Consider the following 17,043-nt stretch of genomic DNA (forward strand, 5'->3'; position numbering starts at 1 on the left):
CTTAAGGCAGGCTTTCAGACAATATGGCAGTGGTCAGTAGAGAAACCAGTGGAGTGTCCAGTGTCCCAGGTTCCAGAGGAGACTGGAGGGCCTTCTTGATGAGAAAGATGCACTAAGGCTGGAACAAGTGGCTCTGGGAGGGCGAGCCTTCACTTTGTGTTACTTGACTATTGGTGGACATCCTGGGAGTTGGAGTGTTGAGCCATATGTGTCTGTGAAGGAGTGGCTAGCCAAAGACATTTATTTGTTTGTCCACTCAATTATTACATGAGAGACTTTTTATTTTGTTTCAGAGAATTTGGATTGCATAAACCTGTGGTACTCAAGCTGTGGTCTGTGGACTGAAAGTCTTTGTTAGTGGCCCGCGGCCTTTAAATAATTTTTTTACAAAAAAAAAAAAAAAAAAAAAGAACTGCAGAGCAATCATGCCTACAATGCTGCTTAAAATAAGGAAAAAACAAAAACGTTGGTCCCGCAGATCCACTGGATAGTCCTCCTGTTCTTTCTTTCTGCGTTCGCTTCTGTGCATGCGTGAATACACAGACCTCTTGTTCTTCCTTTGTACACTTGTATCTGTGCATGAGTCAATGCACATACCTCCTGTTCTTCCTTTACGTGTAGCACAAAAAAATGAAGCCAGCAGACAATGGCAAACTGTGGATTTATTAGACTCCTATAAAAAACATAGGTAGTCAAAACCAACAAACCAGTTTCAGCTAACACTATTACTTAACTTTCATCAGTGTAAAAAATGAATGATTTTAGACACATTTGAATATCATTCATATAAATGCATGTTCAACAACCATTGGTTTGTCATTATTTTCTACAGTTATTATTATAATTTACATCATCTTCCTAGAGGGGCCAATATTGTGTACCATTGTATTTTTTGATCGGCATGAACCAGGAGACCAATATGGGCTTAATCTAATGTGAGCAGTCGTTTAAACCTTCTTGGGCCATTTTTGAACTAAACTAATGCATCATTGTCTTTATGCTGTTTGGTGTCATGGAACTAGATGATGGCCATTTTGCTGTATCTTTTTCTGCTCGTCAGCAGAAAAAACGTTTGGTGTGCTGTTATATGCTTATTGCAAGGAACGGAAACCAGGAGGTAACTTTTTCTTATTTTAATACCTACATGGACCTTAGGAACCTATAGAATAGTTGGGTGTTTCTTTTCTTTTGACATTTGCTCACTTAGGAGGCTGCTGAAAAAGTTTTTTCGAACATATTGACCAAAAAAGCTTAATAATAGGGCTATTGCCATATAATATTGAATCAAGGAACTACATAAGATGCAGTTTGGACGCATTTTGGATTTAAGGTTTCAGATATCTATATTTTATGTTTGATCGGGTTTTGCGGCAATCATCTAGCTGTATCCCTCTGATGTTGTAATCACAGTTTTTGTTATTCACGGGTTGTTTTTTCATTGACATTTGGACATTATTCTTTTGAATGTGGAATTTAATGAACATTTAATGGACAATCCTATGTGGGCTATATATGATTTACCATCTTTCAGGAGTGGCACAAAAAGGACAGACCAGTTTTGGATACTGGATGCTGTTATTTGACCTCAGTTTTGACTGCCATATGTATTTGTTTCAAATTAAGCTTTGGGCAGCATGCATGTGTTTTCATTTAGGTTTGTCTAATTTTGTTAGTATATTAAGCATATACTATCCAAATGTTGATGCTTACGCACATATTACAACAAATGAGGTCTGATGGCATACATTCAAATGTACTAACTTACTTCATTACATGTTTAGATATTGACAAGCCATAGGCACCTATTCCTATGTTAAGTGATTGTAGGATGAGTTAGGTTCAGTCAATATGTGACTTAGTGGTTTTGAGTGCAGGTTAACACTCTGTTGTAATAACAACTTTTGCACTGTGTTTTGAGAATTAGTTTTAGGGGTAATATACACAATGTTTGACAATTTTGATTGTAAGGTATTAGTAGGACTTTTCCTTTGCATATTGTATTTTATATCCCTGATGGACTAGTGGCCCTGGTTAAAATTCTTTATGTATCAGTATTTAATAGACTTCAGGTGATTACTATTGTTTATCAACACCTTGTCCAACAGCCAGTTTTGAATTCTTTTTACTTTCTAGCGTTATACTCTTTTCAATGGTTTGTATATATGACCTTGTTGGTGCTGACAGCCCTTTAGTTTAACTAACAAATTCTGACAATATTGTTGAGATGAGAGCTCTTTATAGGATCCTAATTTGACCAATTGATCTGCAGTTTTTGATGGGGGCATATTCCTGGTTTAACATCCGTTAGGGTGTTCCAGCAGTGGGCTCCATTTTTTTCCTTTATACCAATTACAGCAAGGGCTATTATTGTTCGGTCTTTAATATCAACAGCGCAAGTGGACATAGCATTGCTCTTTGGGCACAATAATTTTTCGGTGTCCTTTTGGAAATGAGAGCAGGGACTATTATTGTCTTGCTTGTCTTAAAGACAAGTAGATGGTTGGTTTACATACCATTCTGAATGTAGCATTGCTGCATTGGCTAAACTTAATTGCAAATAAGGCCTGCAGGAGGCTTTTTTGAACCTCTTTTTGAACACTTTTGAATGGTTAATGCCACACACTGTTGGACTGAATGCAAAAGGCATTTTTCCTTTGTGGTAATTTGATGTTTTGGTCCCACCAGTAACAGCAGATTTGATATTTTATTTACTGATCAATAGGTTTATTTACGGACAACATTTGTATTGCCATGGATTTGTCTAGCATTCTGAGGGGTTTGTCAGCCAACAAGGATGATTTGGGTGTTTTTGCATTGGGCATTAGTAATGATAAACATAATAATCCTATCCTGACAACTATGGAGGCTTCTTGTGAAGCACATTTTCAGAATTTAACCAAACAAATGCGGTCACTCAGAACCATACCTCTTAACTTGGAATCATCAAAAATCTGGACAAAGCCCATGAAAAATAGGTACAAATCTGTATGCTGATTAACATACAATTTGCATACATAATTATGTAACCCCACCCACTCCAATGGACTTGTGGGATATCAGCTTTTAAACGCAAACTGAACAGACAACCAAAAATATGACCCCAAATTGCCTATGCTACATTAAAAAAAAGATATTGCAATAGGGAATGGATGGCAAACTCATAACAGGTTCATAGTTACTAGCCTAGGTATCCCCGCCGAAAAGGATATTCTCAGGACTGCAGCATCCTCCGCCTTTAAAAGTACAACACAGTATCAGCAATGCATCTACACATACTGTGGAAGTAGAACCCACAGCCTTCTCCATCAAAAGCAAGCATTCTACCTGTTGTGCTACTAACAATGCAAGCAGACTTGGCATAAGCATCACTATTTCTCTTCCCCTGAAGCTCTCAGCTCCTTGTAAAATCCACTCAACACTCAACTTTATCTCTCAACTTTGCAACACAAGAAATCTGGGAAAAGCCAAAATTTATTGGGGGTGACAAAAACCCAGAAACCAGGGACACATTTTAAACATTGTTTGCATAATCTTGGAAAGCTGCTAGAATAAAATGCTGTGTTACCACCATGCGTTTCCTGAAAGATTGGAAGACTGAAACTTAAATTTACTTAAATAAACTTAATTTAGTGAATTCCGTTCAACTTCTCACCAGATCTCAACCTCTTAAGCACAAAAAACCTTTAAAAAGCCAATATTGGGGGAATACAGCTCCAAATATAGGGACAAATTTTAAATATTGGTCTTATAAACTTTGCTAGAATAATAGGTTTTGTGCTACCATGTATTTTCTGAACAATATGACACCTGAAATAAGAATATGACATCTGAAATTCCAATGCCTGTCATTATTTAGTGAGTTCAGTCCTCACTGATTTGCTACAAAAATCCAGAAAACCACAGATTGTATGAGGAACAGAACAAAAATATGAAGCAAAAATCACAAGTGGTGATGGGTAAGGAATTCAGGCTCTTGATACCCAGTACCCAAGGTACAGGGTTTGAGCCTGAGTAATTGTAACCAGCCTGCCTATTTAACAGGGGTCAGCTGCCACATATGCGGTCTTTCATTATGCCTTATGTAATCAACACGAGTAAACAGTGCTTCTAGCATTGTGGTTGGTGAGGATATCATCGCTGTCCATTAGCAGACACCCAGTAGTGAGTTATGGCCAGATGCATTTATGAGAGGAAATTAAAGGCTGATGGATAGGTAATGTTTGTTGAGTTCCACAAAATTAAACTCCATTTAGGCTGTGACCTGGTAAGGCTTTAAAAGTTATTAAACAGCAATCTGGCTGTGGGGGGGTGAGGGGTGGGATTACAACAATTGACTTCTGCTGTGGTGCAGCGGTAGCGTTGTTGCCTCACAGCAAGAGGTTCTCCCATTCGATTCTAGGCTGGGCTTGGGAGTGCCTTCTGTGTGGAGTCTGCATGTCCTCCCCGCGGTTGGGTAGGCATTCGAAAGACATGTGTAAATGGGTGTGCCTTTGTTGAAGGTTGAACATCGAGCTGGCACCTCAGCGTTCATGAAAATCTACTGCCAATCATTAGCAGACCGGAGTTCCGCTGTGGTGACCCCTAACCGGGAAAAGCTGAAAGACAACAACAACCAGAGAATATAGGCCGCCTTTGTCACAGTGCTAGTCACTAGTAGAAAATAATGCTATTATTTTTTTATATACTATACATATAAGTTCTGGCCTCTTGCGTTCATGAAGACATAAACAGAATCCCGCAGTTCAGCAGAAGCAAAAAAACTACCAAAAGTCAAATAAACATAGGTAAAATGTTAGTTTAGTCAGGCATATACCCTGTACACCATGGAGTACTTTTTAAAATTCCTCGATTATTATTTTATTTATTTAGTTTTGCTATGAAATGTACTAAAATTTAATTATAAAACTGATCTAGTTTTCATGGTTTGGTTTATGATTATATATTTTGTTAAATTACATATTTTCACAATGCTTCAGCTATACTTATGTGCACTTTATAGTTATCTGCAGAAAAAAACTGCTACGTCTTAAATTCTAAAGTAAACAAAATTCCTATGGCAAATTTTAAGTAAAAAATATTAAGGATAGTTATCCCTTTGGCAATAATGAATGGAACACACACTTAATAAAACTCCCGGTAGGAAGCTACAGTGCTATTAAAACTGCAACCAAGCCAAAATGTAACTTGTAAATTAGCACACTCCCATTAAAAGCAAACTCTTCAAAAAGCCAAAACAGAAACCAGGTTGAAACACAGTGCTTTAAAAGTAAAATGAAATGTAACCTGTAACCTGCCTGCAGCCGTTAGCACACTCCTGGTAAAAGCAAACATCTTTATAAAGCTAAAACAGAAAGCACACTCAAAGGAAAGAAAACCAAGCTGCAGCTAGAGCCTATTCTTATTCTGATGCCTTAATGGTCAAGTGGACAGTTTGATAGGCACACTTCTTCCCTACCTTTCCAGTCGGCAGCAAGTTAGCAACATATCAAACGGAGCTGCAACAACACTCTGCTTTGTCCATCAAACGGCTCGTGCAGCTACAGATATCTGGCCAGCCTCACTTGCAGTGCAGTTTCAAATGGCTGTTCTGTCAGAACAGCATAGAAGATGCCTTGCTCACATTGTAGTTATTCCCACTAAGGATTTTGAGCGCATTTCAGATGGAAATGTGAAATGCATGCACGTTGAGCTTCACGTAGGCTGTTTCACAGAGCTGACGTCATCACGCATGTGATGACGTCAGCCAGGAAATAAAATGTAAAATAAAAATGCCGGGAACTCAGAAATGAAGGGGTGTCACTCGGGAATCATGGCACCCCATTATTTGGACCCCAAAACTCAGTTTTTACCGAGTAATTCGTTACGGTTGGGAGGTATGCTCAGAACTAATGCTTGTCATGCAAAATTATTCAAGGCCTATTTGGCCAAAGACATGGCTCAACGAGGCTTGAGGGTTTGCCTTCAGCCTTTGGTGGGCAAAATAGACAGTGAGTTGATGGAACAATGGGCCAATGCCCAACAACAAGCATCTATGAGCTTTGTCAAAATTCTACCAGCTTATTACGATAAGATTATTGAAATGGAAACGGTGGAGGTCACTAAGTTGTGCGAGATTACTAAAACATATGAGGGATCACCAGCATATCACATTTGTCTTAATAAATTAAGCAAGGATTTGGTTAATTTGCAGCAATATCTCAAATCCAAGAAGATGAGAAAATTCCAGAGGGACTCAACAGATTATGAAAAGGGAACCCTGTTTAATAATATGAGTAAACAGGTGAGGTTCAATGATACGGGTACCAAAGGGGGTAGATGTAAAAGACCCAGATCAATCTTGAAAAGAGTCACACAGTCTAGTTCCATTTATAAAACTTCTGGTGATGACTCATCATCTGCAACAGACCCCGACACACAGCCCCTTGGAGATTCTCCAACAGCTAAAAGAGCTAACCCTTTAGACAGTGGCAGGTCAGGGGGGGTAGGAAACATACATGGAATAAACAATATTGATGCCCTACTGGAACTGATGACACGGACATAACTGATCAGAACAATGTACTTAACATTTCTAATATTGTGCTATCTGACATACAGATAAAAGTGTTAAACAAGGGACTCAATTTTATTCCAGGTTTCTTTGTGTCAGAAGACAAGCTAGCTCAGGATGCTATTGGTTTTTGCAGATTATTAAATCTAAGAATATTTTACAAGGACTTTGATAATGTTGCATGTAGTGACAGATTTCAATATCACAAGTCCAAATTTGTACCCACCATGCACCCCCATGTTTTGATGTTTCAGACCTCTGTACTGAAGGATTTACATTACAATTTTAGGGAACATATGTGTAAAACCAATAATTTCTCTAAGATTGAAACATTAGCTTTATAACAATTGATGGAAAACAGGGACTTGGTTATTTTATCTGCAGACAAGGGGGGAGTGGTGGTGGTCATGAACTGGACACAGTATAATGAGGAAGCCTTGAGACAATTAGGGATGGACGCTATTATACCTGCATGCCTTTAGATCCCATTTTCAGGTTCAGCAAGGAAATTGATGAATTTTTGAGGTTAGCTAGGGAACAGGGTATCATTTCTGATCAGGATCAATACCATTTAACAGGTACGGATACTACTAACCAGTATATATATTTTCTTCCTAAAATACACAAAGACCTGAACCATCCACCAGATAGACCTATTGTCTCAGGTAGGGGCTCTTTGACAGAGCCCCTATGTCAATTCCTCACTAGACATTTGCAACCTTTACTTAAGTGGGTTGGATCCAGATTGCAAGACACCACAGAGTTACTCCATATCATTGCGGACACCCAATTAGAATCTGGGTGGTTAGTCTGCACTCTGGATGTCTCTGCTTTATATACCAGTATTCCCCATTGGGCGGGATTGGATGCCCTGGAGTATTGGTTGTGGAGGTCTGAACGTTACTCTCCAGGTTTCAACACTCTTCTCATTGAGCTTGCCAAACATGTATTGACTAAGAATGTCTTCTATTATCAAGACAAATGTTACTGGCAAACCCCAAGGGACGGCGATGGGGGCATCATTTGCCCCGATTTATGCGGATTTGTTCATGGCTTATGTAGAGGAGTTTTTGATTTATGATAGTAGTCACAACATATACCTGGTTGAAATTGACATCTGGAGAAGATTTTGGATGATTGCTGAATGGTATGGTGATTGGATGTTGTATATCTTAGGGAATTTGTAGAGTACTTGAACGATAATAAGTGGGCTATTAATTTTACAGCTAATTATCATTCCTGAAGTATCACATTTTTGGATGTATTAATTACGAGGAATGAGGACCACTCCCTTGCAACACAGGTATATCGCAAGTACCCTCAATATAACTTCCTTCTCCATGCTTCCAACTATCATCCACCCCATGTCTGCAGAAACATACCCAAGTCCCAGTTTCTTAGAGTTAAACGCATCTGTTCAGAGGACAACACCTATGAACATCATAAGCAGGACCTTATATCTAGGTTTAAGGCTAGGGGTTATGCCATAGGGGATGTCCTAACTGCTAGCAATTCTTTCTCCATTATAGACAGGTGGGAGACTTTACAGTACAAACAAAAAACAGCGAATAATCAGGCAGTCACCCACCTAGTGACCACTTATGGCAGAAATACAGATCTCTTGCTTAATAGCATGCAGAGACATTGGAACATATTACAGGCTGATGAATACCTTTCCACAATTTTGGGTGAAATGTGTTTGTTTTCATTTTGTAAGGGGAGGAATATTGGTTCCCAGCTAAGCTACTATAAGCACATTCTCAGAGGCCCCAATAATTTTAGTCAAAGAATGCTGACTGGGGACCTTCTAGTAGGTTGTGTACCCTGTGGCCACTGTAGTCATTGTAAGAATGTTAGCAAGACAAAGGATTTTACTAGTCATAATACAGGCAATGTTTTTGATATCCGTTTTTTGCAAATTGTGGGTCTGATTGGCTGGTTTACCTAGCTACCTGTACTTGTTCTGCATTTTATGTTGGTCAGACATCTAGGCCTTTAAGGATCCATATTTCTGAACATTTAAGTGAAATCAGGAATAAAAAAACCTACTAATGCTCTATTTAAACATACCAATAAACATCCCAGTGCTTCCTTTAAATTTACAGTCATAGACAAAATCTTGGGCAATAGGGCTATTAAAGCGGGCTGGCATAGCCTTTTAAATGTGAAAGAAAAGAACTGGATAGTTAAATTGGGTGCATTACTTTCACCTGGGTTAAATGAAAATTTGTGAGGAACCAATGGTTGTTGAACATGCATTTATATGAATGATATTTAAATGTGTCTAAAATCATTCATTTTTTACACTGATGAAGGCTAAGTAATAGTGTTAGCCGAAACCAGTTTGTTGGTTTTGACTACCTATGTTTTTTATAGGAGTCTAATAAATCCACAGTTTGTCATTGTCTGCTGGCTTCGTTTTTTTGTGCTATGCTTTTGGTGTTTTGGAGCCTTGCAACTGCCGTATGTGCAAGAAGCATTTCACTTTGGGCTTCCTTTACATGTGCAAAAGTTAAATTATGAAAATTAGAACTGCTTTGCAAGAAGAGACAAATTATAACATTGGGCTATAGTAGTGGTAGTCAGAAATAAGGTAAGGTTTTTCTCATGTACAGTACACTTTTGTTTTGTAATGCCAATGTGCTGACACTGTCAGTCTCTTTTTTTATCTAGCGTTAGTAATCACTTTCCTATAGCTGAAGCATAGCTCTCAATGTCAACTGTTCTGATTTTCGTAGACTCTACAGATTTGTACCTCATATTTTTGGTCTTTTCCTCATAATATTTGTGGTTTTCTGGCAAATTATTGTGATAATCCAAGGACTAAAGTCACTAAATAATGACATACATTTGAGTCTCAGACTTCATAACTTTCAAAAAATGTATGTTAACACAAATCCTCTTATTATAATGACTGTCAAAGTTTATTATAGACTTTGTTTCCTTTAGAAGCTGTGTATTAATTCACATTATCTTACTCTGTCAATATTTCTAGTTAATAGTGTTAATATTTTAAAAGTGTCCGTGATTATTTGTGGATTTGTCCCTGATTTTGGCGAGATTTGTGCCTGATTGGTTAAGAGCTGCAATCAGGTGCATTTTACAATAGTGTCAGTATTGCGCTAAAGAATTGAAATGCACTACTAGTAGTACAACAGGTAGAATGCTTGCTTTTGATGCAGAAGGCTGTGTGTTCTACTCCTACAGCATGTAAATGGATTGTTGATACTGTATTGTACTTAAAGGGGGTTGGGTGGTGCAGTCCTGAGAATGTGCTCATTTGGATGAGATGCCTACTGTGAATCTGTTGTCAGTTTGCCATCCATTCCCTATTGCAATATTACCATTTTTTTTTGTAATTTAACTTAGGTAATTTATGCTTCAAGGGCAGCAGGCACTGAATTTGTAGATGAAAGACTGAAATATAAAGTTATTTGCTAGCAGCAACCTCTTCATTAGTTACAGATCTTTTTAATGTGGATTTATTCTGATGACTTTTACTTCTGCAGAGATTGTGCATATTCACTGATATTGGTCGATTGTTATGTGAAATGTTTGAGTAGACATTTATCGTTGAAATGTTTTGAATCGGGCAGTTTTGTCATTCATACATTGTTCATACATTTTTTTTCATTGCTTACTGGAAAAATGTTCAAAACTACAAATTTAAAACATGCTGTCACAAGTGGCGCTGTATTATACAAGGAATATTATGTAATACAATCAGGAAGGTGACTCAAAGAACACAGGCATGTATGCATGGTCCTAAAAATGTATGCAAGGGGCCTATGATTTGAAAACAGCTGAATGGTAAACCCACTAGCTAGATGCATTTTCTTGGAATATTGGTTTCAATGCTATTTCAATGAATGTGAGTTTTAAGGGCAGAGACATTTTAATGCTACGTCTGTTTTCATTGTGAGGCTGTATTGCTCTGTTTAGCAAATGTCAATCAGTATTTGTGCTATAAAATTTGAAATAAAAGTTTTAAATTCAATTCAATTAATCATTGTAGAAATAAAGCAGAAAACAGCATGCACACTGAGATGTTTGAACAGTGTTTGTGGTAACTGGGGAGAAATAGCCAAGTAATGGGACAGTGTCCACACAGCAGCATTATGGAACAGCATTTCAGAGGACAGGTCAGGAATGTCTGCTAATCGAAATGGGATGGTCAGTGAGTGTGAGTTTCCCCCCAGGTATGAAAGTATAATATATTAATATTTCAGTTAATAACTTGCCCCAAAAGTATCAAATAAAAGCTTAACCAATCCTGGAATAGCTGCTGCTATTACCTAGTAGTCTCTGACTACCACAACTAAAAAGTGCATATGTGTTGCTTTTCTTCATCCTGTGTAGTTGGTGTTCAGGAGTTTTCTAAGTAAGATGTTTAGATCTAGGAAGACTTAACACCTTTCCACTGACACTATCGCTGTAGCATGTCACTGCTATTTTTTTTCTGGCAAAAACTGTACTCTGTATATAATGGCAAACATTTGACTTTTAGGCTTCCTACCCTTCAGGAACTGCTTGCTGCTGTAAAGCCTTAAGTATGCTTATATATATCCCTCATTTTGTCTCTGTCCCCATTTCTAATACCTTTCCACTGTTTTTTGGCTCTATCCTTAATTTATGAAGTTGCAAAATATGCCTTTTTTTAATATAAATCTACTTGTTGTTCATTCTGCAAGTATTACTTATCTGTGGATGAGAACTAATCAATAGTTTGAGAACTGTGAGTACTTTGCTGGTGTGGAGGGAGAGATGCTGTGCAAATACTTGTCAGTTGACCCTTATTTTGCAGAACATCCTGCATTTTGGCTCATTTCTGTTTTTTCCTTGTAAAATGTGTGGCTTTACCAAATCTAGGGCAACAGTGAGGAAATGAGACATTTTATTAAATTTATAGTTTAACATGAATATGTACTTTAGGAAAGTAAAGTTCATGTTAACTATTTACGAATGGAAAAACAGGCTTCAATGGACATTTTTGTAAAGAAAAGATGTACCTTTTCTGAATGTTGCAATACCCCAGTGATGATGATACAAGTGATTTGGAAATGAAGACCAACAGACTCTGTATTAATTTTTCTCAAAAGTATGATCCAACATATATTGAGTTCGGTTTTGTAGCCATAGAGGATGGTGAAGTGCAAAACCACAGTGTGTTGTATGCGGAGAAGTACTGGCTAATGAAGCAATGAAACCATCAAAGCTTAAGAGGCATTTACATACAAAACATAAAGAAATAAGTTCAAAACCAAGACAGTTCTTTGAAAGAAAGAGTGCTGAATGAAAACACAGACAAAGCAGATGTTCACTATTTCACAAATTAACAATGGTGCTTTGCGAACTTTTTATAAAGTCTCACTTCGGGTTGCAAAAACTAAAAAAAATATACAATTGGTGAGACATTAGTGAAAGAATGCATCAAAGATGTTTGCTTGGAAATGGGTGAGTCTGCAGCAAAAAAGGTAGCTCAAGTACCACTTTCCAACGACACCATAGCTCGACATGTTCAGGAAATGGCTAATGACGTGGAAGAACAGCTTGTAGAACAAATAAAGCTGGCAAAGTATTATTCATTGCAACTTGAATGCACAGATATTTCTAACATGACAATTCTTTTGGTATATGTACGATTTGAATATGATGGTGATATGAAGGAAAAATTCTTTTTTTCTGCTTCGTTACTGACAAACACAACTCTGTATAAAACTTTGAAGGATTATATTGTCAACAAATATGGCTTGGAATTTAAGCTTTGTGTAGGGGTGTGTTCTAATGGTGCAGCTGCAATAACAGGAAAATATTCTGGAGTAGTTACCCACATTAAGGAGCTTGTACCAGAATGTAGATCAACACACTGCTTCCTTCATCAAGAAAGTCTTGCAACAAAAAAACAATGTCAACTGAACTAAATAGTGTGCTTAGTGAAGAAGTAAATGTTATAAATTATGTTAAAGCTAATGCATTAAATTCTTAATTATTCTCTTTATTATGTGATAGTATGGAAGCTGATCATAAACAGCTGCTATTGCATACTGAGGTATGATGGTTATCAAGGGGAAAAGTTTTGTTGAGGGTATTTGAACTATGGAATGAACTATTAGTGTTTCTGCAAGACAACTAACCAGTTTTGCTTCAACATTTTAAAAATGTGAACTGGACAACCAGGCTTGCTTATTTCTCTGATATCTTTGGTATTTTTAATGAGCTCAATACTTCCATGCAAGGAAAGAATGCAACATAGTTTTCTATGGCAGATAAGATCGAACGGCAGAAATGAAAGTTAGAAGCTTGGAAGAATAGAGTTTCTCCGGATTGTTATGATACTTTCCATAATTTATCAACTGTTGTCAATGAAGTAGGTGATAATCTTGATACTGCATATGTGTGAAAATTTATCACCAAACACCTTACAAATTTGACAGAATACTTTGCATTTTACTTCCTATCAAAAGAAAATCCACACATAGGAAACTCGTGGATCCAGAATCGATTTCTTTCATCAAAAGAAAATGTAAATTGGCCTGTAAATTTGCAGGACAAATTGTGGGACCTGGCAGCTGATGAAGGATTGAAGATCAAATTTGAAAATACAGCGTCACTTGCCTCATTGTGGGTAAACATTAAAAGTGAATATCCTGAACTTTCTGAAACTGCTGTAAAATCACTTCTTCCATTCCCATTAACATACCTCTGTGAGACTCATTTCTCTGCTATGAGTGTTATTAAAACAAAACATTGAAAGAGCTTAGACATATATTATCCCATTTGAGTAGAACTGTCATCAAGTCAATCTCAGTTAGATAAGTTAATAAGCAAGAAACAAGCTCATTTGTCACATTAAAAATTAAGTATATATTTAATGTGCTCATTCAAAGTGTGCTTATATAGGTATTTAATTTAAGGACTAGCTATTTTAATCATAATGTTTGCTTAGTTATAGTCTTTCAACTGTTTTGATCTGATTTTATGTTGAAATTCTATTTGAATCTAATAAACAACCAGAGCTTGTATTTTGTCAGTCTTTTTTTATTCATTTTCTACTAATTAACTTTTGTTGTATGTAGTTGACAAATGTAGCGGCCCCAACAGACTGGAAATAAAAACAAGTGGTCCTTGACCACAGATAGTTTGAGAAGCATTGGCAGAGACTATTGCTCACCCAAGAATTTTTTGGGGTTATTTCAATTTCAAGAGCACAAGCAGTGTTTCAAAGTAATTGTTACCTTGTAACAGGAAATCTTAACCGCTTGTAAACACAGTGCATTTTATCTGAATACTACACATGTGAGACGAACTGTTAAAGAACTTTGAAACATGCACATCATAAAGAAAACCTTTTCACTGAATTACTGGAATCTGTACCCATCTAAAAACTACAAATCTCTATAATGCTGATTTCTAACTGCCACACTGGACTGATTTGTAGCTAAAAATGGTCTATGAACCAGTCCAACAACCTAGTTAAAAAGTAATTTACTCCAGTGAGAGATTGGTGAAATAGACTGTATATTAACATCTACACTTATATTTTGCCAACTTTGGGTGTTCTGGAGAACCAGAATACATGTTAATTTAACTTCTGCATTTTTTTAGAGTTACTGGCTACCAGGACATGAATTGTTGACAGAGATTTGTGCGAATTTGTTTCAGTTTTCATTTCATTTGCCAGGGTGATGACTGGTGAAAGAAACTTGCAACCCTGCATAACTGAGAAATGGTGATAGTGACTTGCAACTCTGTATTATTATTTGTTTGAGAGCGCTAGTTTGTACAAGTCTTAGGGAAAGAGATGGACAGAGAGAGAGACTTTGAATTTAACTGACTCATTTGGTTAAAGTTTGAAGTCAAGTGCAAGCTGCTTACAAGTCTAACAGCACTGTTCTAATTACTAAAGTCCCATGGGGACAGCTGTGTTCGTAACTTGTACTGCATAACAGAAACTGCTTTAAATCACCAAATGTTTCAGTCTCTCCTGTCATCATGTTGCATATTGCCATTCCAGTTGGCAAAAATTTGCCAATTTTATAATAAACCACTTGTTTTAACTTTTTTTTTTAACTTGGTCCTACTGCTGCCGTTTTAAGTTCCATATGGCTGCAGTACTTGCAGCAGCCACTGGGAGTGCTGACAGCAGAAAACAGTCCTGATATCAATGTTGCTTTTTCTCTTAGAAGGCACCTATTATGTTTAGTCTGGGCAGCTGCAAATTGCCAGAAAGAGATACTCTTATGGCAATTATGTTATTGTAATTTTTTACCTTGTGGTAAACTCAGAATATAAAATGGTGAATAAGTTTTATTTTATTTATAACTTCAGAGTGTGAAAAGACATTTTCATGAGTCCAGTATAGCTGTACACATACTAAAACAGCGTAATCAAAAACAGACCAGACACCTTTCTGGTTACATTTTGATTTAACCTGAGAGCCATTATTAGTGCAATGTTTGCATTTAGCAATTGACAGCAGAATCTAGTTGTAAAATGTGAAAGTGGTTCGTTTCATGTTAACAGTGGCTGGAGGGCAAACCCTCATCTGCACACCTGTCAGCTTTAATGGCAGTTAATTTGACTAGTGAGTCAGTGTCTGTTTACACCTCAGGAGAATGCTGTGGCAGTGTGGTGGTCAACAGGAAGGAAAACAAGGAGACAGGAAACAGAAGCATGTGATACTAGAAAGGTGCCTGAGGCTCATGAAAAAAAGCTGTGGAAATAATGACAACACGCATACATGGAAGAAATAATTAACATGTGATTCATGTGTGTCTGCTTCAGTATTTTTCTGTAGCAAGGCAAATGAAATGAGTCTAGTGCATATAGCTTTGGCTACTGCATACACTGATGGTCAAGCACTAATAAATATATAAATACACACAGAAATAAATATACAAATGAGTAAATGAATTCTATCCCTGTGACTGACTAATATTAGAATAAGCATCACAGCAGTGAAATCTGTAAGTTTTTTCAGAGCACTCCTCCATGTGCTCCTAAAGCGCGCACAGGACATGGATGGGTGTGTGATGGGTGGCAAAGCTGGGAGTTGTGCCTAAGATTTCAGCTTATGCACTTTTGCCTGTGCAAACATCATGTGCTCAAGGTCAGACGACAGAAGTAAGATAAATACATTAAGGCAGTGTATGTAGTAAGGGAATACATGCAATGATAAAGCCACATCTTTTTAATCATACTGCACATACATACAGTTCACCTAGGTGGATAATTCATTGAAAGCAATGAAAGCATGCCGTGCTATAGCTTTTGTTGATTTGTTGTTTGAAAGGATTTTATTTATTATGCTTGTGATCAAAGCATTTGCTTGTCAGTCGGTATTATACTTTGTGTCTGTTTACTTGTGGAGTGGGTTTTCTGAGTATGGATGCAGGGGGTTATAATTGCAGTGGGGTAATTTTTCCTAGTCCTCAGATGCAGGGACCTCAGGTATGGCTATAATGAGAAGAGGATTGGGAAGGGGACCTGTCCCCTACATGAAAGAAGATCTGCTCCCCACAATAACTATCACTTTCATCTTATATTGTTAAATACATTGGCTGTGTAGTGTTTGATTTATTGCATTCATGTCTGTTGTCTAAAACTGGAATCCAATGTAGTTGTATTCACTTGATGAATGTATATCCCAAGATGACTTTGTATGATATAGGAATGTGATCATTTTTATGGTGCTCCTGGATTCTAGACCCCCATTTCCTCGATGTATCGGAAGTGTGCTGACTGACAAAGTCCTCTTGGTACATTCTGTAACTATTTCATGTGCTGACGTGAGAGAAGAGTCAGTAGATACTAAACTCAATGGCTGTACACTTTAGGACCTTTGTATGATATGGGGGCATTAGCCTGAGAACGTACCCCTTCCCCAAAAATGGATAAGAGCACTACACAGTAAGCCATAGCAGAAGCCACTGGAAAATAGGCAGATCTTCATTTATTTGAACTGTTTATGTCTTGAATATATAATACAGGTAGACTTTATTCATTTGTGTGTTGATTTAAACTATCAGATCCTTTTTCAAATGGCTTCCTGACCTGTAGCAGAGTATTAGTAGATTACAAAGGGAACACAGCTTTGGGTTTCTGTAAGTTAAATCAATGGAGTTGTACAAACATTGCAGTGGCTTACTGAGATGAAGGCAATGTCTAGTGAGTTATAGGTATTTGTGGTGCTCAAAGTGAATCTTTCTGGCAATGCTTGAGAGGGCAATGCAGGCCCTGGCAAGTTGAGTCAGATGTTTCTGTCACAAATGTAATGAATTTTAAAATAGTGACACTTGTAACTAAAGTCTGTGGCAGACTTTGAATGTTTTCCTCAAGGTGTATAAAGCTATATAATGATATTTGGATTTGTTGCACTCATGTGCACTGTTTCAGCTTGCATAAACCCCGCAGTACTTGAAATACAAAAGATGCATTTGCATTCTAGAATTGCAATCTGCTCTGTAACAGGTTCTTATAGGTTCATAGGTATA

General features: G+C 37.3%; 1 pseudogene; it reads left to right on the top strand.

Moving 5' to 3' along the window:
• Window positions 1-13,403, top strand: part of LOC122791412 — a 77,719-nt pseudogene extending 64,316 nt beyond the window's left edge.
• The last annotated feature ends 3,640 nt before the right edge of the window (window positions 13,404-17,043 follow it).

This window comes from Protopterus annectens, chromosome 17.part0 (genome assembly GCF_019279795.1).
Source record: "Protopterus annectens isolate FY-2018-M chromosome 17.part0, PAN1.0, whole genome shotgun sequence".
Classification (NCBI taxonomy): Eukaryota; Metazoa; Chordata; order Ceratodontiformes; family Protopteridae; genus Protopterus; species Protopterus annectens.